Source organism: Mustela erminea, chromosome 4 (genome assembly GCF_009829155.1).
Source record: "Mustela erminea isolate mMusErm1 chromosome 4, mMusErm1.Pri, whole genome shotgun sequence".
NCBI lineage: Eukaryota > Metazoa > Chordata > Mammalia > Carnivora > Mustelidae > Mustela > Mustela erminea.
Window position 1 is genome coordinate 33,042,698 of NC_045617.1, and position 20,756 is coordinate 33,063,453.

At 34.5% G+C, this 20,756-nt stretch overlaps 1 long non-coding RNA gene across 3 annotated transcripts in view; it reads right to left on the minus strand.

Moving 5' to 3' along the window:
- LOC116588206 overlaps positions 1-20,756 on the minus strand; it is a 932,011-nt gene that overhangs the window by 201,453 nt on the left and 709,802 nt on the right. For all 3 annotated transcript variants that reach the window (XR_004284841.1, XR_004284840.1, XR_004284842.1), the window contains 2 exons: positions 8,619-8,678; positions 8,099-8,238 (listed from right to left, as the gene is read on the minus strand). This is a non-coding gene — a long non-coding RNA (uncharacterized LOC116588206). The remainder of the gene's footprint in view (positions 1-8,098; positions 8,239-8,618; positions 8,679-20,756) is intronic.

Below are 20,756 nucleotides of genomic sequence, written 5' to 3' on the forward strand. Positions count from 1 at the left end.
GTGCTATACCATTGATTTACTTAGTGAGTACAACTACTGAATAAAAAAAGTATCTACCTGGTTTTGTGTATCCCAGTAACTGTTATCTACTAATCTTCCTAGTTAGCCAAACATTTAATACCACAAATGGATTTTCTTACATAAAATTACATACATCAAATACATCAAAATGATAAGAAATAAATTACTAAATATTACTAAATAAATTACTAAAATTTCATTTTTCCCCTCCTACCTATGGAATTTGTCAGGTTGGAATGCAAAAAAAGGAATATCACTATCATCGAATTTTATTTATATGCTCAGTTAAGCAGTGAATCCTGGGGAGGGAGCATGACTCCTGGCTAAAATTTGGTTGGTAAATGATAATGAATTCCATCTTTAAGGCCAAACTTCTCTATTGTCTTCTAGATTACAGTCTGCAAAGAATGGCCTATCAGCCAGATCTGAACCAAAGTCAGTTTTTATAAATAAAAGTTTTTTGGAACACAGCCACACCGTTCTTTTTCATATAGTCTATGGATACTTTCAGACTACAGAGACAGAACTCAGTAGTCGTCACAGTCTGTATGCCCTGTGATTCAATACCCCCCCAAATTTCCTTTCTGGTTCTCTATAGAAAATATTTGTCAACCTCTTGTGTAGATCACTTATGAAATGTGAACCGTTGGTTACATGATACTAAAACGGACACTATCTTAAGAATTCTTTGCACGGTGTCATAATTTTAAAAAGTAGGTATGTTGAAATACTAAGATACAAGTTTCCCTGTAAGCTCCAAGAGAAAGAGTCATATCCTGTAGCAAAAGGAGTTTTCATTTCTTATTTAATACAATGTCCCATCGCTTCATATAAGGAAAACAGGCATTTGGAAAGAGCAATTCATCCACTTCAAAGGACAGTTGGAAGACAATTGGGCTAGGGAAACTCGCTGAGTAGTGAGGCATTTGTGTTTCTAGTCAAATCAAGCAAGACTTAAAAAAAAAAAAAAGTTAAAGAGTGAGTTTCACTCTAAGAAAACAATGAAAGACTGTGACTAACACACACTGGTTCCCAGAGATAATTCCTCCATTCAAAAAACTTGTAAGAGAATCTGGAACTAACATATTTTATATGCTATATCAACATCTTTACAATCTATTCCCTAACCACACTGGGAGGGAAATTTCCAATCTCTTCTCTATCAAAAGACCTTTTCTGAAGAGAGTTCTAGGTATTGGGCTAAGAGATAGTCAAGCCAATCCCCATAGGGCAGTAAACAAGTTTAAGAGCAGCCTACAGTGAGGATTACAGACATAACCCACCAATGGACATTGATGAATAGACCACATGGAAGGGACTTTTACCAGTAGAAGTCTAGTGCTTTAAGAAATAGGTGCCAGAATCTAGAACTGTGTATGATTTGATGTGGAAATGGGCTTTTCTCTTGGTATCTTCTAATGATGCTTAAGTGTTATTATTTAATATTTCCTTTTGAGGAAAAAGCATCCTACATTAGCATCAGTATTTTCTCTCTTGGGAGACACACTCAGAATCATCTATTAAAGATCTTCCACCACTGTCTAGGTAACATTCAACTACAAAAGCCACTTCTAGCTGATTCAGGTCATCCAGAAGGAGGGTGACTGTGACCAATTCGACTCTCCACTGTCTCTTAAACAAACAAAAAAGCTCACAGGAATGTTAGCCAAATCCTCATCTTCTATCCATCTCTATCCTCACCAACTCGAGTCTGACTCTAATCCCTTGTTGAAGTTTTTGTCAACTTGCCTGACTCTTCTTGTCCACCCAGGAAATGTCCTGTGTTTGATTTCTGCTTCAATGTGCTCAGAATATCCTGAAAATATAGCTTCCATTGACTGAACATTCAACTTCATACCTATACCAATCTAATGAGGATCTTTAAACTTTGTGTTTTATATTCACAAATAGTCTTTGTTTCCTTGGGGACCCAGTTGTTCATTAGTGTGTACGTATTTTTACTCTCTGTTTTTTTTTTTTTCTTTCTCTCTCTCTCTCTCTCTCTCAATTGTATTTATTTATTTATTTAGAGAGAGAGCGAGAGCACATATGCACACACTGTGGGAGGAGCAGAGCAGTTGGGAGAGGGAAAGACTCTCAAGAGGACTTCTCCTGAGCGGGGAGCCTGATGCCTGCTTGATCATAGGACCCTGAGATCACAACCTGAGCTGAAAACAAGAGTCGGTAGCTTAACCTACTTCATCATCCAGGCGTCCTCATCTGTCTTTTTCAGAAATTACCAATCACTAGGGTTCTGACACGATATTCTGATAAAAATGTTAGCGATATGAAAACGCATGCAAAATCCCTTCTTTCCCAGATAACAACTAAATTTATCCTGAATGAGGCTTCAAAATAAGCTGAAGGTCTTGCTATTATTTTAGAAATTGGAAAAATGATTGATCTTCTGCCTCCTTTCTTAGGTTCAATTGCACTTTAACTTCATATATATTTTGCCTTCTATTACTTCATTCTTTTTTGTTTGTTTTGTTTTATTTTTATTCCTATGTTCTCTATCTTTGAGTACTTTTATCATTATAAATATCTTGGCAAATACAATAATTGGCCTTGACTTACCTTTGCCTATTTGTTCTATCTTTCCCATTCATCAGGTTTCTTTCTACTCCCTAAGGGTCTTTAGCTTCATTAGGATTTGGTTATCTCCATTAGAAATTTTCATTGACTCTAGATACAATAATCAGCCAGGATGTATTGATACCACTGAGGTTAGAGGAGGTGTCAATAGATACTTGAATGTCACCCCTGACTATTACTAACCTGAAACACCCTTGGGGTTCTTTCTCCATAGCTCACTCTTTCCTTCGAGACAATATTAGTTTGGGTCTGATTACAAGATACAGAATCCATTGCCAATAATATAATTTGGTTAAAAGATTAGTCAGTTGTTCAAAGGAAATAAGAATTTAAGTGTTTATATACTTGCAGAAATTGTTACTGAATGCACTGAGTTTTCTAATGCATCCTGGCAAATTTTCTTTGTGGAATTAACAAGACCTTGGGGAAAGTTTAATCATTAAACTTGAATTGCATCTGGGACCTTTCAGGACAATAGAGAATTTCAATCTAGATCTGAAGTTAAACAAGGGACAAAGCTTATCAATTCAATTCCCTTTGTTCTGCTCTCTCCATTCTGTTTCATTAATATGTACGCAGAACTAGATACGCAACAAAAGTGCTATATACATTGAAACAGTCCAGAAACCAATCTCTTTCTCTATCTTTATCAAATTTAATTGACACACTTAAAAAAGAGTGTCTTTGGGGTATCCTAACAAAGATATGAAAGACATTGCATTAAAAAAAAATGAAAACTCTATTCAGGAGTATTTTCAAGTGGACTATATATACTAATATAAAGCCAAAGATGCTCTCAGAAAATTCATTTGTTTCTGCAAGAAGCATCTGGAATTTTAAATTTTCTGACTGTAGCTTTGGGAATAGCGGCTCTCAGGGGCAACTCAATCAGTCCTTTCACCTTGAATGCATAAGATAATTTGACCTCTGGAATTTGAGAGCCTTAAAGACTGCACTAATTTGTTTGCATAAACTTCCCAGAAACAAAGTTTATTCTTTTTCAAAAGTATTGCATCATGAAAACATATCTATCCCCTCCACCCTTTCTAAAGTCTGTATACATCATATTTACATTTTTGAACAAAATGACCAAAGGGCAGAATAAAGTGGTGTTGCACCACCAATTATGTCATGGACCAGACCACCCCACATGTTTCAGTGATCCCTGCAGTTAGAAATGGAGAAAAAGAACAAGGCTGGGACGCCTGGGTGGCTCAGCTGGTTGGACGACTGCCTTCGGCTCAGGTCATGATCCTGGAGTCCAGGGATCGAGTCCCGCATCAGGCTCCCAGCTCCACAGGGAGTCTGCTTCTCTCTCTGACCTTCTCCTCGCTCATGCTCTCTCTCACTGTCTCTCTCTCTCAAATAAATAAATAAAATCTTTAAAAAAAAAAAAAAAAAAAAGAACAAGGCTGAAGGAACAAGTGTAGCATTTAGTTCTTTCTTCCCTGAGAATTCAATGAAAAACTCTATAGAGTTGTTCCCAGGTGGCGGATACTGCAATGTAGGGTCTAGAGAACACATTTGGTGATGCTTTTTGGACCATGAGGGCTTATACACATTATCTGCAGCACTCAAGAGAACACTACATTACATTTAGTGTAGGCAAAAAAAAAAAAAAAAAAAGCATGAGTGGAGTACACCCAATGGTGCTTGCAAGATGTCATGGCAGTCTTGAGTTAACCTACTCCCTGACTCCCTGAGGTAGTACCGGGAAATCACATAGGTAGAAAGGACTTAGGCCATAATTGTTATTTTTTCCAATTACTGAATTGGGGTAATATTATATTCCTAGTAGCATTGATAAAATGATTATTTTTTAACAAGAATACAATTTTAACTTAAATTATTTTTTAAAAGTTTAATAAAATTGAAATGAGCTTTTAAAAACTATATATTTGCAGTATTTCTACTGTTTCCCAGTAAGATATTTATAAACAAGATAATGAAATGAGATAATGCATTTGAAACTATCTTTTAAACTAAAATGCATTTTTTTATTCTTCTCCTCCTACCCACTTAAGCCCCCATTTTGCAATTTTAAAGCTATAAGATACTTTTAGTCACCTTTGAAAAATAATACTAGATTTCCCATCATAATATGGCTTGGTCTGCTGTATACTTACTGGTACATTTAATGTATTTGATGAGCTCAACATATGATCTAATTGGTGAAGCTATTGTGCTATCATGTGGATTCTTAAAATAGATTTCAGGGGAGAAAATGTCTCCATATTGCATCAGTCACACTCCTGGCAAGATGTTGGTGGCATTGTCTTACAGAATAATTAAGAAAAGTTTAAGGATGTCATGGAGAAATTTAAGTGAAACTAGCAATTGGAAGTAAAGTATTCTCAAGCTAATTGTGGGGAGTTGTGGCCACCCCTGGTCTGAAGGGCAAGGGGATACTGTAGGTACTAGACCCCAGGGAGAGAGCCACAGAGAGTTTTGGGAAGGGAACGCATTTACAGTTGACCCTTGAACAACACAGGTTTGAACTACACAGATCTACTTATATGTGGACTTCTTTTCAACAAATATATTGGAAAATATTTTGGAGATTTGCAATAATTTGTAAAAAAAAAAAAAAAAAAACAAAACCAAGAACTCACAAATGAGCTATGTAGTCTAGAAATACAAAAATATATATATATATTAAGAAAAAGTTGGATATTGTAAGAATACAGTATATAATTCATATAACATATAAAACATACATTTTAACTGATGTTTATGTTATCATTAAGGTCTTTAATCATTTTTAGTATATGTGCTGCCGAAGCGAGCACTAAGGTCTTTAATCAGCAGTTGGCTATAAGTTATATTTGGGGGAGTCAAAAGTTACATGTGGGTTTTTTTACTGCATGGAGGGTTGATGCCCCCAATTCTCACACTGTTCACAGATCAACCATACTACCATGTTTGGGAGTGTGCCCTGGAAATAAAATCCACCTTCCAATCTTTTACCTATATTTACTATCAGTTAAACTCAATCTTAGGCCAGCGAGCAGATCCCATTAATAAAGTTCATAAATTTCAGCTTCTCGAGGCACACAGGAGGGTGGATCTGACAGGGTAAATAAAGAATATAAAAAAAGAGAGTGTACTGGATAAATTTCTGAAATGACTTTTGTATGTTAAACATGAAAGTGTGTGTTAAAAATGAATTTAATTGGTATAGATGGGGTTTAGTCATTCACTTACTCAGCAAGATGTTGGTAAATGCCTACTATGTGTTCTGTTCTGTGCAAGGTACTGAATAAAATATTTGATACAATACCTCTTTTCAAGAATTTTATCATTTCACCTGAAATATAGGTGAGAAAAATAAATGGTTACAACCCCATTCTATAAAAGAGAAAGTCAAGCAGATAGGAGGAAGCTTCAGGAAAATACAACCTGAGCCAGTGTTAAGGAATGATAGGAGTTAGACAAGTGAACAATGGATGAGAGGGAGAAGGGAAAGTATAGGTAAAGCAAGTAAACATGTAAAGATACTCCAGCTCAAGAAATCCAGGTTCAGGAAACTGGAACTTTTTCAGTTTTCCTGGAAGGAAGGAAAATCTAGCGCCAACAAAGTTGGCCTAGATCACTCAGGTGCTTTATTTGCTTGTTAGCAGTTGTGTGTTTTATCCTAAAATGGATGAGAAATCAAGGAAGAATTTTAAGTCCGGGAACGGCCTGACAAGATTTGCATACAAGAAACAATTACAGCAGTTGTGTGGAAGATATATGGAAAGAATGTGAAACTGAAGAGTACTTCAAAATCCAGAGAGTACTTCAAAATTCAGAAGAAAAGTGCCAGAGGCTTTGTATCAGGCAAAATTCTTCAAATCTCCCCAGAAACAGAACCAATAGGATACAATCTGCAGTAGGCGAGCTAGAGATCCAGGAGAGCCAAAGGTGTAGTTCAGTCCAAAGGCCAGTATGCTCGAAACCCAGGAAGAGCCAATTTTCAGTTTGAGTACAAAGGGAGGAAAAAGCCAATGTCAGTTTGAAGGCAGCCAGGCAGAAAGTATTCCCTCTTACTCTTGAGAGAAATCAGTCTTTTGCTGTAATCAGGCTTCCAGCCCACTAAATCTGGGGAGGGAAATCTGTTTAACTCAGGCTACTGATTCACTTGTTTAACTCTTCCACAAAAGTTCTCACAGACATACCCAGAGTAACTGACCAAAGGTCAGTTGGCCCAGTCAAATTAACAAGCAAAATCAAAATCATCCAATGCCTGAAATCAGGAACAATACTAGAAATAGTGCAAAAAAAAAATCTATATAGATAGATAGATAGATAGATAGATGAAATTGGAAATCAAATGGCTCTCAGAGTTGACCATCAAGCTTGATTCCCAAGAACTGTCTTGCATACCTGGGTAAAATGTGATGCCATGGACCGTTATACTCTATAAGAGTATATATGCTATGTGATTACACCCCAAAAGGAGTATATTCAATATGATTTGCTAAAAGTACATTTGCTATATTTGCAATATTATTTGCAAAGGCAAACAACATGATATCAGTTGCTTATTCAACAGTTAAATGTAAATCATATTATAACCCAAATCCTTTACCACTGCCTCCAACTCCTCCTCATTCTTCAACTTCTACTCAAGTTCTTCCTCACCGTGGAGCTTGCTTTGGTCCCCACAATGGTTGCCAAACACTCTTGTTTCCAAATTCTCTAGAAAATGATCCATACTAAAAATGTATTGTCTTCACTTATTCTTTTTTGTTTTTGTTTAAACGTTAACTCTGAAAGCAGACAGGAATCTCTTTGAGGTCAGGGGCTCAATCTCTTACTTTAAGATCATAGCACCTAACAACCAACATCAGTTATATTTTTTTGTGCTCTCCACGTTAGTAGATTTATTTATCCTGTGTCCTACATAGGAAAGACTAACAGAATGGAAATAATATTATATTTAAGTTATTGCCAGATAATTTAAAATGGAGCAGAAAATTAAACTTCTTGGACATACTAGTTTCATGCAAAAGAGACAATAAATAATCTTAGGCAACATCTTAGATTTTTAGGTCAAGCCTCATGTATGGCAAAATTCTGAAGGGAATTCCTGACTTTTAACTTTGGATTCTGATTAAAATTCATGGTGTGACTCTAATATGTAATGAAGAAATAATTTTAAAAATAAGTTAGGCAAGGTTAACTTCTTTAATACAGAAAATTAAAAATATTTTTTCAGTACAAAAATAACTATCTAACTACATCATATTTGTTTCTGTCTAAAAAACACATTTGAATGGATTTATGTATAATTAATAGATAATTTTTTTATTCTTTTACTTCCTTTGTAGTTTTCCTAGGATATTTCTGTGCTTACATATTTCCATAATACTCATTTCTAAAGGTAAGGCATCCATGTTCTCTTAAATTTATTACCAAGTGGAATTCTATAAACTGAATTTCATTTTTCAGTTTTCTTCAATAGTAAAAATAAAACAAAAAATTGTTTGAAAGAACTTACGGTTAGGAATTAATCTCGGTCCAGGAAACCAAGGTAACCATTTCCTGGTGTGTAAACGTTTTCAGTTCTATCAGCATTGACACTTTGCTTCCACAGGTGTGAATGCCAATCAGTGGTATAGATCTCTCTGTGGGACATACCTAAATTCCATTAAAATTTTTAGAAAGAAAATTTATTTCATATTTTGTTGATATTTTAAAGCACAATCTTTATTTTAAAATAATTAGGCATTTATCTTTAATGCTTTTTACAATATTCAAGGATTTTGTCCCAGATGAAATTTTAGAGTAAAGAAAACACTTTTTTTTCATATCCAAAGTATTTTGTTGTTGTTATTGTTGCACTTTACAGAAACATTGTTTTTAAGTAGGATACCTGATGCAGAGAAAAATTTAAATACAAATATTTGGGTAGTATGAGGTATCCTACCCATTCTCACTAATCTTTATTTGTTTCAATCATTAATTAATCGAACCCTTGCTGTGTTACTAAAGTTCAACAGAAAAAAAGTCAAGCTCACCTTCATAAGATAGACTTCATTTATCTTTCCAGTGTTTCCTGCTTTTTTTCCCTTCCTTACCTAGACAAATGATAGAGAAAAAAAAAAATTCATATCACAGTGTGATGTTGCAGGTATGTATAAAAAGCCCTTGACAGCCATGTTCCCATCAGCAGTTTAGGGAAACTGGCCAGCTTCTAGTTTCTCCCACTCCCCCTCTCCTCAGGTAGCTGATTGCTAGATGTTTACCGATTAATTTGCATCAAATTTTCTCCTATCAACCAACACTAGGATAGGATTATATACTTTGGTAAAAGACTGTTTTCTATAAAAGAAGCTTAGACTTTCTAAAACATCATAGGCAGAAACTAATAGTGTTTTAAAGCAAAGCTAAATGTGATTCCTTCACATGTTCAAAAGAAATTCACCCAATTTCCTTTTATTGTTATTTTTCTTGGGAGAATCAGTCACTTTTTCTATTTAAAAAAAATTGTACTTGTGGACACACTTTCATTTATAAGGCAGTTAAACTTGATAATGAAGGATTACATATTATGTACTTTTAAGAAATCCACAAACCATGTCATTTTGTAATTCTCAGTGTTAGACATGGTAAACAAATAGGTCTGGTTTCATTTTTTTAAGGTAAAATTAATATATATCATTACGTAGTTTCAGGTACACATTATAATCCAACATCTGCATATACTACAAAGTGATCACCACCAAAAGTCTAGTTATCATCCATCACCATACAATTAACCCCCTCCACCCAATCCACCCAACTGTAATTTTTTTTTTAAGATTCCACGTGAATGAAATCACATTGTGTTTTTCTTTCTCTATCTGATTATTTCACTTAGCATAGTACACTCAATGTGTATCCCTGTTATTGTAAATGGCAAAATTTCATTTTTTATGGATGAGTAGTATTCCCTTGTGTGTATGTGTGTGTGTGTGTGTGTGTGTGTGTAAAATATCTTTATCCACTCATCCATTGATGGACATTTAGGTTGTTTTGTATCTTGACTAATGTAAATAATACTACAATTAACATATAGGTGCACATCTATTTTCGAAGTAGTGTTTTCATATCTTTCAGGTAAGTACCCAGAAATGGAATAACTGGATCATACTGTAGATCTAACTTTAATTTTTTGAGAAATCTCCCTACTATTTTCCATAGTGACTGCAACAATTTATGTTCTTACCAACAGTGCACAATAGTTCCCTTTTTTCCACATCCTCTCCAGTACTTCTTATTTCTTCTCTTTTTGATAACAGCCGTTCAAATAGGTATGAAGTGATGTATCATTGTGGTTTTGATTTGCATTCCCCTAATACTTAGTAATGTTGAACATTTTTTTATGTACCTTTGGTCATTTGTATGTCCTCAGAAAATGCCTATTCAGATCCTCTGCCCATGTTTTAATTGGGCTATTTGGTTTTCTATTGTTGAGTTGTATGGGTTCTTTGCATATTTGGGGTATTAACACTTTATTGGATATATGATGTGTAAATGGCTTGTCCCATTACATGCATTGTCTTTTTGGTTTTTATTTGTTTTACTTTTTAATTTTTAATTTTTTTTCATTTCTTTTCGGTGTACCAGAATTCATTGTTTATGTACCACACCCAGTGCTCCATGTAATATGTGCCCTCCATAATAACCACCACCAGGTTCACCCAACTTCCCACCCCCCGCCCCTTCAAAACCCTCAGATTGTTTTTCAGAGTCCATAGTCTCTCATGGTTCATCTCCCCCTCCAGTTTCCTTCAACTTCCAACTCTTCTCCATCTCCCCATGTCCTCTGTGTTATATCTTATGCTCCACAAATAAGTGAAACCATATGATAATTGACTCTTCCTGCTTGGCTTATTTCACTCAGCATAATCTCTTCCAGTCCTGTCCATGTTGATAGAAAAGTTGGGTATTCATCCTTTCTGATGGAGGCATAATACTCCATAGTGTATATGTACCATGTGGTCTTTTTGTTTTGATAATCGATTTCTTCTCTGCACAGAAGCTTTTTACTTTGATGTAGTCCCATTTGTTCATTTTGCTTTTGTTTCACTTGCCTTTGCCAACAGATTCACAAACATAACACTAGACCAAACTTAAAAGACTGTCCGTTCTCCATTGCATGTTCTTAGCTCCTTTGCAGTAATTAATTGTCCATGTATGTGTGTGTTTATTTCTGGGCACTCAATTCTGCTCCATTGATCTGTGTATATGTTTTTATGCCAATGCCATATTGTTTGTAGTATAGTTTGAGATTAGGGAACGTGGTACTTTGTTCTTTCTCAAGATCACTTTGGCTGTTTGGGATCGTTGTGGTTCCATACAAGTTTAAGATTATCTGTTCTAGTTCTGTAAAAAATTATATTGGAATTTTGATAAAGATAGCATTGAAAATATAGGCTGTTTTGCATAGTATGTGCATTTTAACAAAACTAATTCTTCCAATCCATTAGCAAGGAAAATATTTCCATTTATTTCTTTCATCAGTGTTACAGCTTTCAGTGTACAGGTCTTTCACTTCTTGATCAAATTCATGCCAAGGCATTTTATTGTTTCTGATGCAGCTGTAAATGGGATTGCTTTTTAAATTCTTCTTTCTAATAGTTTGTTACTAGTGTAGAGAAACACCACAAGATTCTGTATATTAATTTTGTATATTATAAACTTACTAAATTATTAGTTCTAATATTTTGGGCAGACTTTATGATTTTCTATATATAGTATTATATCATCTGTAAGTAATGACAGTCTTACTTCTTCCATTATGATTTGGATGCCTTTTATTTCTTTTTCTTATCTTATTGCAATAGCTAGGACTTCCAATACAATGTTGAGTAAACATGGCCAGAGTGAGCATCCTTGTCTTGTTCGTAATCTTAGAGGAAAAGTTTTCAGTCTTTCACTATTGAAAATGTCAGCTGTGATTTAGTCATATATTGTCTTTTTTATGTTGATATATGTTCCCTTTATAATCACTTAAGAGGTTTTTTTTTATCATAAATGTATGTTAAATTTTGTCAAATTCTTTTTGTCTTTGGAGATCATACAATTTTATTTTTTATTTTGTTAATGGGGTATAGAGCATGTTGATTGATTTGTGAAGGTTGAACTAATCTTGCATCCTTTGAAAAAATCCCATTTAACAATTGTATGATCCTTTTAATGTATTGTTGAATTTAGTTTGCAAATGTTTTGTTGAGGATTTTCAAATCTATATTCATCAGTGATACTGGCCTATAATTTTCCTTTTTTATGGTGTCTTTGGGTTTGTTTTAGGTATGAGAGTTATGCTGGCCTTATGAGTTTGGAAACATCCACCCTCTTCAATTTTTTTGGAAGAATTTGAGAAGGATAGGTATTAAAGTTTAGTAGAATTTACCAGTGAAGTTGTCTGATATTGGACTTGTTTGTTGGGATGTTTTTGAAGTTTTTGATTACTATTTCAATATCCTTACTAGAACTTGGTCTAATCAGATTTTCTATTGCTTCATGATTCATCTTGGGAAATTGTGTGGTTTAGGAATTTATTCATTTCTTCTAGGTTGTCTATTCTGTTGGTATATAATTGTTCATAGTAGTTTCTTATAATCGTTTGTATTTTTGTAGCATCAGTTGTAGCTTCCCTTTTATTTCTGATTCTATTTCAGCACTCTCTTTTTTTAGCCTAACTAAAGTTTGCCGGTTTTATTTATCACTCCAGCTCTTAGTTTCATTTACTTTTGTCTTTTTAGTCTCTATTTCATTTCTTTCTCCTCTGGTTTTGTTATTTCCTTCCTTCTACTAACTTAGGGCTTTGTTTGCTCTTCTTTTTCTAGTTCCTTGAGGTGGAGGGATAGGTGGTTTATTGGGGATTTTTCTTGTTTCTTGAAGTAGGCTTGTATTGCTATGAACTTCATCCTAGAACTGTTTTTGCTGTGTCCCATACATTTTGGTATGTCATAATTCTGTTCTTATTCGTTTATAGGTTCTTAAAAAAAATTCTCCTTTGGGGAGCCTGTGTGGCTCAGTGGGTTAAGCCTCTGACTTTGGCTCAGGTCATGATCTCAGGGTCCTGGGCTCCAGCCCTGTACTGAGCTCTCTGCCTACTTGTGATCTCTCTCTTTCCAATAAATAAATAAAATCTTTTAAAAAATTCTCCTTTGGTTTATTCATTAACCAATGGTTATTCTGTAGCATGCTATTTAATCTCTATATTTATGTTTTTTTCCTAGTTTTTTTTTCCTTCTGATTAATTCTTAATTTCATACCATACTTGTTAGAAAAGATGCTTGATATGATTTTAGTCTTGACCTAATTGAGATGCATTTTGTGGTCTAACACATGACTGCTAAAAAATGGAGTATCTTTTTCCATCCCTTTACTTTCAGTCTATTTGTATTCTTGTTGTGTCTGTGTGTGTTCTTATTTCTGTGGTGAGTCAGACATGTTATGTGTTTTGATTGGATAATTTGGTCCATTTACATTTCAATAATTATTAATAGGTAAGTACTTCTAGTCATTTTGTTGTTTCCTGTTTCTCCTGAGAGAAACCAGTCAGTTTCTTTCTGATTCCTTTCTTCTTCTCTTTCTCTCTTCTGGTTTGATAGCCTTCCTTAGTGTTAGATTCCTTTATTGTTTTCTTTTGCTTATTTACTATCGGTGTTTGTTTTGTGGTTACTGAGAGGTTTGTACTTAATGTCCTATGTATATAATGGTTAGTTTTAAGTCAAAAGGAACTTAAATTGAACACATTTTTACCCCCTCATCTCACATTTTATAATTTTGATATCACATTTTACCCATTTTTTAAAAAAGACTTTATTTATTTATTTGAGAAAGAGAGGGAGTATGAGAGAGAGAGCATGAGCAGAAGAGGGGCAGAGGGAGAGGAAGAAGCAGGACTCCCTGCTAAGCAAGTATTCTGATGCAGGACTCTTGATCCCAGGACCCTGGGATCATGACCTACGCTGAAGGCAGATGCTCAACTGACTGAGCCACCCCGGTGTTGGACATTTTACATCTTTCAGTTGCATGTTTCCCTTAATTAACTATTGTAGTTTCACTTAGCTTTACTACTTTTGCCTTCTAACCCTTATTCTTGCTTTATAAGTGAATAATTTGTTATATTTTCTATATCTTTATCTTTTCCAGTGAGATCTTTATTTTTGTATTTTTTGTTATTAATTATTGCCATTTCTTTTCAGCTTAATGAAATTCCTTTAACATTTCTTGTAAAGTTGTAAAGCCAGTTTAGTGGTGATGAATTCCTTTAGTGTTTGCTTATCTGGAAAACTCTTAATCTACACCCCTCCATTTTTTTCTTTTTTCTTTTTTTTTTTTTTTTTGTTTGTTTTGTTTTTGTTTGTTTTGTTTGTTTTAGGTGTAGAATTTAGTGATTCATCACTTACATACAACATCCAGTGCTCATCACTGTAGTTGTCCTCCTCAGTCCATCACCCAATTAACCCATCCCACAGCCCACCTCCTCTCCAACAACCCTCATTTTGTTCACTATAGCTTAGAGTCTGTTTCCTGATTTGTCTCTCTTTTCTTTTCCCATATGTTTATCTGTTTTGTTTCCTAAATTCCACATAAAATGAAATCATATGATATTTTTCTTTCTCTATCTTATTTCACACAGCATAGTACTCTCTACCTCCATCCATGTCATTGCAAATGGCAAGATTTCATTCTTTTTGATGGCTGACTAATATTCCTGTGTGTGTGGTTGTGGGTGTGTACCACATCTTCTTTATCCATTCATCAGTTGATAGACATTTGAGCTGTTCTACAATTTGGTTGTGGTTGATAAAGCTGCAAAAAATATTGGGATGCATGTACCCCTTGAAATCAATATTTTAGTATCTTTGGTTAAATACCTAGTAGTGCAATTCATGGATCATAGAGTAGTTCAATGTTTAACATTTTAAGGGACCTCCATACTGTTTTCCAGAGTGGCTGCACCATGTACATTCCCACCAAAAGTCGAAGAGGGTTCTTTCTCCACATCTTCACCAACACCTGTCATTTCCTGTGATGTGAGGTGATACCTTATTGTAGTTTTGATTTGTATTTCCCTGATGATGAGTGATGTTGAACATCTTTTCATGCATCTGTTAGCTATGCAGATATCTTCTTTGGAAAAATGTCTGTTTATGTCTTCTGCCCATTTTTTAACTGGCTTATTTATTTTTGGGGTGTTAAGTTGTATAGGTTTTTGTATATTTTGGATAATAATCTTCATTAGATATGTCATTTGCAAATATCTTCTCCCATACCATAGGTTACCTTTTAGTTTTGTTGATTGTTTCCCTCACTGTTTGTTTCCCTCTTTTTATCTTAATGAAGTCCTAAAACTTTATTTTTGCTTTTGTTTCCCTTGTGTCAGGAGACATATCTAGTAGGATATTGCTACTGCAGATGTCAAAGGGGTTACTGCCTTTGTTCTCCACTAGGATTTTGATGGTTTCCTGTCTCACATTTAGGTCTTTCATCCATTTTGAATTGTGTGCATGTGTGTATGGTGTCCCCTTCAATTCTGAATGATAACTTCACTGGGCAGAGAATCGTTGGCTGGAAGTTTTGTTTTGTTTTGTTTTCCTTTCAGCACTTTGAATATGTTATGCCACCCTCTTCTGGTCTATAAAGTTTCTGCTGATATATCTGTTAATAGTTTTATGAAGTTTCTCTGGAATGTAACAGGTTGGTTTCTCTTCTACTTTTAAACTTAGCTCAGTGTGTACTTTAACAGTTACCATTTTATTTATAATGTATCTTGGTGTAGATCTCTTTGGATTCCTATTATTTAAGACTCTTTGGATTCCTGGACCCATATGTCTGGGGTTTTTTTGTTGTTTTTTGTTTTGTTTTGTTTTTGTTTTCAGTTTTTTTTCCTGGATTTAGGAAGTTTTTAGCCATTTTATATCTTCAAGTAATTTTTTCTGCCCCCTTTTCTCTCTTCTTCTTCTGGAACCCCTATAATGTGAATATTGTTCTTTCTGATGATGTTTCAAAGATCTCTTAAGTTATCTTCAGTTTTTAAAGTTATTTTCTCTTTTTGCTGCTCTGTCTGGGTGAGTTCCTTTATTTTGTCTTCTAGCTTATTGATCTGTTCTTCTTCTATTTTATTCAGGATACAACTGGTGAATGAATCCCTCTGGTATGTTTGTCAGTTCAGTTCTTATATTCTTCAGTTCTATAACTTCTATTTGGTACTTTCTTATATTTTATATCTTTTTTTTAAGTTATCACTTAATTTATCCCTTCTTCTCACAAGTTCAATAAGCATCTTTGTGACCATTACTTTGAACTCTTTATCAGGTAGATTGTTTATCTTTCTTTTATTAAGATCTTTTCTCTGGGGTTTTGTTTTGTTCTTTCATTTGGTTCTGTTTCATTTTGCTTGTTTCTATATATTAGGTAGATAATAATTTACCTCTCCTTGTTTTGAAGGAGTGGCTTCCTGTAGGAGATGTTCCATGAGGCTCAAAATATGCTATCATCCATGGCCACCAGAGCCAGACACTCAAGGAGCATACCTTATATGGGTGCATGTGTTTTCTCTGGTAAGACTGAAGATGCAGCCTGGGGTTGGAATGGGCTCTCATTTGGCTATCCTGTGGCAGGTGACCTGACATGTGCCTGTGGCACATGGTAGGATGCGGCCCTCAGTGGGGCACCCCTTTTTGTACTAACATGTTAGAAGAAGATTTCCAAAGGAGAAACTTCCAGTACTGGTATTAGAAGGTTATAATTATTGCAAAAGTGGTGCCCAACAAGGTCTCTGTCCTTAGAAAAAGTTCCAACAAGTTCTTGACTCACCAACAGATGTTTTAAGATCAGGAAATGGCCTCCACATATGGTTTAGTTGCTTTCAAACTAGTGTTTTTATTTTGGGTCCCGTGGCAAGTAAGTCTGTACAGAAGCCTTTTAAATGAAGGTTCTCTGTTTTTTTATAGTCCTGTAGATTTCCTAGATGTAATCCCATTGGTTCTCAAAGCCAGTCGTTTTGGGGGCTTATCTCTCCTGTGAAGGATCTAGGGGTTGAGTGCTTGATGGGCATATTTGCTCCTCACTTCTCAGGGTAAAGTTCCTTACTTTTGATATTCCCTGCAACTGTGGGTCTTTGTGCCTAAGATGAATTTTGTTTTTGTTTGATGAAAGGTTGTCATTCCTTCTCCTACTCATTTCCATTCTGTCCCTTTATTCTTTTTTTTTTTTTTTTTGTCCCTTTATTCTTTGTTGTGGAGGCTCTGTGCATCCAATTTTTAGGTCTTTTTTAGAGGAAATTATTCTATATGTAAATGTAAATTTGTTGTGTCCATAGGAGGAGGCGAATCAAAATTTTCCTATGCCACCATCTTGAATCACTCTCCAAATATATCTGGTTTCTAATGGTGAGGTTATTTACATAGAAGACGCAGTCAACTTTTCTATAAAACATTGTAATTAATATTCATTCTTTGGACAAAAATAATATAAAAACTAAAACCTTCAATTAAGAATTATTTTATTGAAAAGTTAAAGTATATGTTTCCTCTCTACTTCTCAAAAAAGTACTGTGTCATTAATTATGTTTAATTTCTGACAGCAATTTTTAATATCAAAGCATTGTTTGATGGAAAGAACACACATAAGAAAATATAAAACGTGTATAATAAATCATCTTCAGTAACATTAAATAAAATAACCAATAGTACATGATGATTATCTTGGTAGGTCTTTAAAACAAAAGGAGAAAATACTTTATTATGACACATTAAGATTTTAAACTAGCAGAGGACAATAGTAGAGCATAAAGTAAAATATTTTAGTAATATCCACAGCAGTTATTAGGTTATTAAGATTCTAAGTGATAATCTTGAAACATTGAAATAATTTATAATTTAAAAACTAAGATTCAAAAATAAAAATCTATGGCTTAATAATCTGGTGAAGATAACTGGATATTTTTCCCAGAGATAAGAATAAAGCAGCAAACACTTCATAAGAAAAATATATTACCAATCCATCTGTGATGGCTATTTTACCTAGAATATTAGACAAGTATCATTTTTCTTTTTCATTAATAGTTTGTTGTTTTCAACATAAGTATTTCTTCCCATGCGTTTTTAAGAAATCTGAATTGTAAATACTACTTATTTTAAGACTTCCAGTTTGTTAGAATTTTGAAAATATAATTCAAATTGTAGAAATTATATCTATAGATACTATAATTTTTTAGCTCTTGCTAAACATTGCAAAGCACATCGATTTTTTACCTCTTAAACACTATAGACATGGGAACCCATATTTATTGAAGATCTATTCTCTATCAGCTACACAGAAAGTTTTTTTTAAATAGAATATCTCATATAATATTTTCAAAAACAGCTGGGACAAATATAATTATTTCCAAACTTTAGATCCTATCTCAGGTTTAGAAATGTTAAATACTTTTCTAAAGTTCATAGAATAAGGTGAAGCCAAGATGAAACTCACAACTGTGAGCCCCCCAATTCTGATATCTTTCCACTGTATCAAATTGCCTTCCATAACTAATGAGGGGAAACCATTACTCTTGAGCATCTGACACTGTGTTGATGGCCAAATTTCCCAAGGTTTCACCCACACTTTCCTGGACTTTAAAACTACTTGCTTTTCTCTGATGGCTTATTAAAACTCCCAACTTTTTCAGATAGCAATGACAAAAGATTAGACCAAACAACATAGAAATATGAATGACTAAATGATAAGATTTAAGTGTTTACCTTCCAGTAGAGAATAACATAGAATTTAAGTGTGTATAGAAAAGAGAGAGATTATTTCTTATAAATTCATACACAGAGAACACTCAAGGATGACTTTCTTCTCCATCTTTGTACAGCCTTGTGTGAGAAACATTCTGCTAATGAGATTTGAGGGATAGATGTCTTTGATATGCATGTACTGACCTATCAAAGGGTCCCAGATCAATCCTTTGGGTTAAGCCATTGGCCCTTGTTAAAACCATGGCTCTGTTTATAATGAATGAGAAAATGTAGAAAGAAAATAAGCTGTTGTTATACTGCTGGGTTTTGATTCCCTGTTAAGTAGCACCAAGCAAGAGATTTAGATAGAAGTTTTTCAAAAATTTATTATTACAAATATACATGTTCAATGATGTCACATACATTTTGAAGAGTGCATCATTAAGAAATATGAGCTAAGTGTCTATTTTCAAAACATTGAAATTCATAACAAAAATAATGGCTAAAACTGCTACAAGAGGGTGCAATACTAAGGGATAAAATGATCTTTTATATATACTCTTTGTATAAAAAACGAAAGACAAAATTGAGAGCTAATGTTTTACAGAGCTCAATATGATGCCCTTAGTAAGGGTGGAAGAGGAAATTGACACTTAGAGGGGATAGTAAAAAGAATGAAACATAGAAAATACCAAAATAAATTTTGGAAATTATGCCATAATAACAAGAACTTGAAAATGCTTAAGATTTTGAAAGAGAAAAATAAGTGGAACATTACCTTAATTGTTTAAAAAATGCAAAAGACCAAAAGAAAAAGTACCTCTGCAGTGGCCTGAAGAGGTGGGGAATGAGCAGGTTAGAAAAAAATAGACCATTCTAAAATAAAACATCCTTGCCACTGTCCCCAACCCATTAGCACAACTATAGGTCAGTTTTATCAGAAATGTTATAAGCAGGGCGCCTGCATGGCTCAGTCAGTTAAGCTCTGCTTTGGCTCAGGTTGTGATCCAGGGTCCTGAGACCAAGCCCCATGTTGGGCTCCCTGATCCATGGGGGTGGCCTGGTTCTCCCTCTGCCTCTGCCTCCCTTTCTCTCTCTTTGTCTCTCATGAATAAAGAAAATCCTTTAAAAAAAGAAGAAAGAAAGAAAGAAAGAAAGAAAGAAAGAAAGAAAGAAAGACAGACACTATAAGCAAATTATACTTTGCAAAACATTACAAATGTTTTTACATTAAAATATATTTTCTTTATACACTTTAATATACTTTCTGTATCCAGTGCAGCTATTGCCCAAGGGTGACACTGGCTGGAAATAACCTTACCTATATATTTCCACAGAAGCCATTCTCACTGAATGAGTTACTTGCATACAAGGAACTCAGAGCTACTCAAGCCAGCACAAAGTAGCTCTTCACTCTGACTTCAACATGATACCTATTTCTCCACTATTATTATTTAATCATTCTTTACTTCAATTTCTGCCATCATACCTGGTACCTTCAGCCCATATGATCAACTCATGCAGTAATCTAAACTTGTGATTCTTCTGCTAATCCCACTATACCCGTGATTATGAATAAACTCATAAGCACCATCATACCCAGGGGCTGGAAATGACTCTAACTGAAGTAATAAATTCCAAAACCTCATTTCATTACAACTCCATATTCTGTTTATTTTTCCTCTACATCGTTTTTGCTGTACACAGGCTTCCCCCTCATTGAGGTTTCCGGTTGCATACTACCACTCTTTTCTCCCAGCTTCCTCTTAGATTCTCTACTCTGTCTATAACTAGCTGAGACCTCAAGATGCTCCAGTTCAACCTCTCCCATCCATTTACCTCGGACACTGCACCCAAGAACTCAGCCCAACACTTTTGCTGTTTTTACACCTGGGTTGCTTGTGGGATACATTGCCTTTAAAATGTATTCACTAACTTCAACTTGACCCACTGGGCTTTGGTCCTCTTTAATCTATCAGTTGTCAGCTGCTTTCTGTTCTCTAGAGTACCCATTCAAAATACTCACTGTTATCCTCAAAAGCTTTATAATGGTGTCTGCCAGAATATGTTCAATCAATAGCTCTTTGAAAAATAAAACAAACAAACAAAAAACCTTAATCCATAGCATTTGCTGATTTTCAAGCCACGAATACTCCCAGTGGGGCCATTTCAAGGTGCTATGCGACATCACCAAACAGTAGGGAAGAAATGTGTAATTAACAGCATGTTTTTCATGATATTTCCACCAGATATCATTTTATATCTATTCTCAGACACAATAGATGCAAACAAGTGCATAGATAATAGTAAAATGTTAAAAATAATTAGGAAGTGATATATGTTGAGTATTACCTTTGTTTTAATGTACTTTAACTGTAAATTTATGTTATTTACACTATAATAATGGGCATGTTTAACAACTGGCTGCAA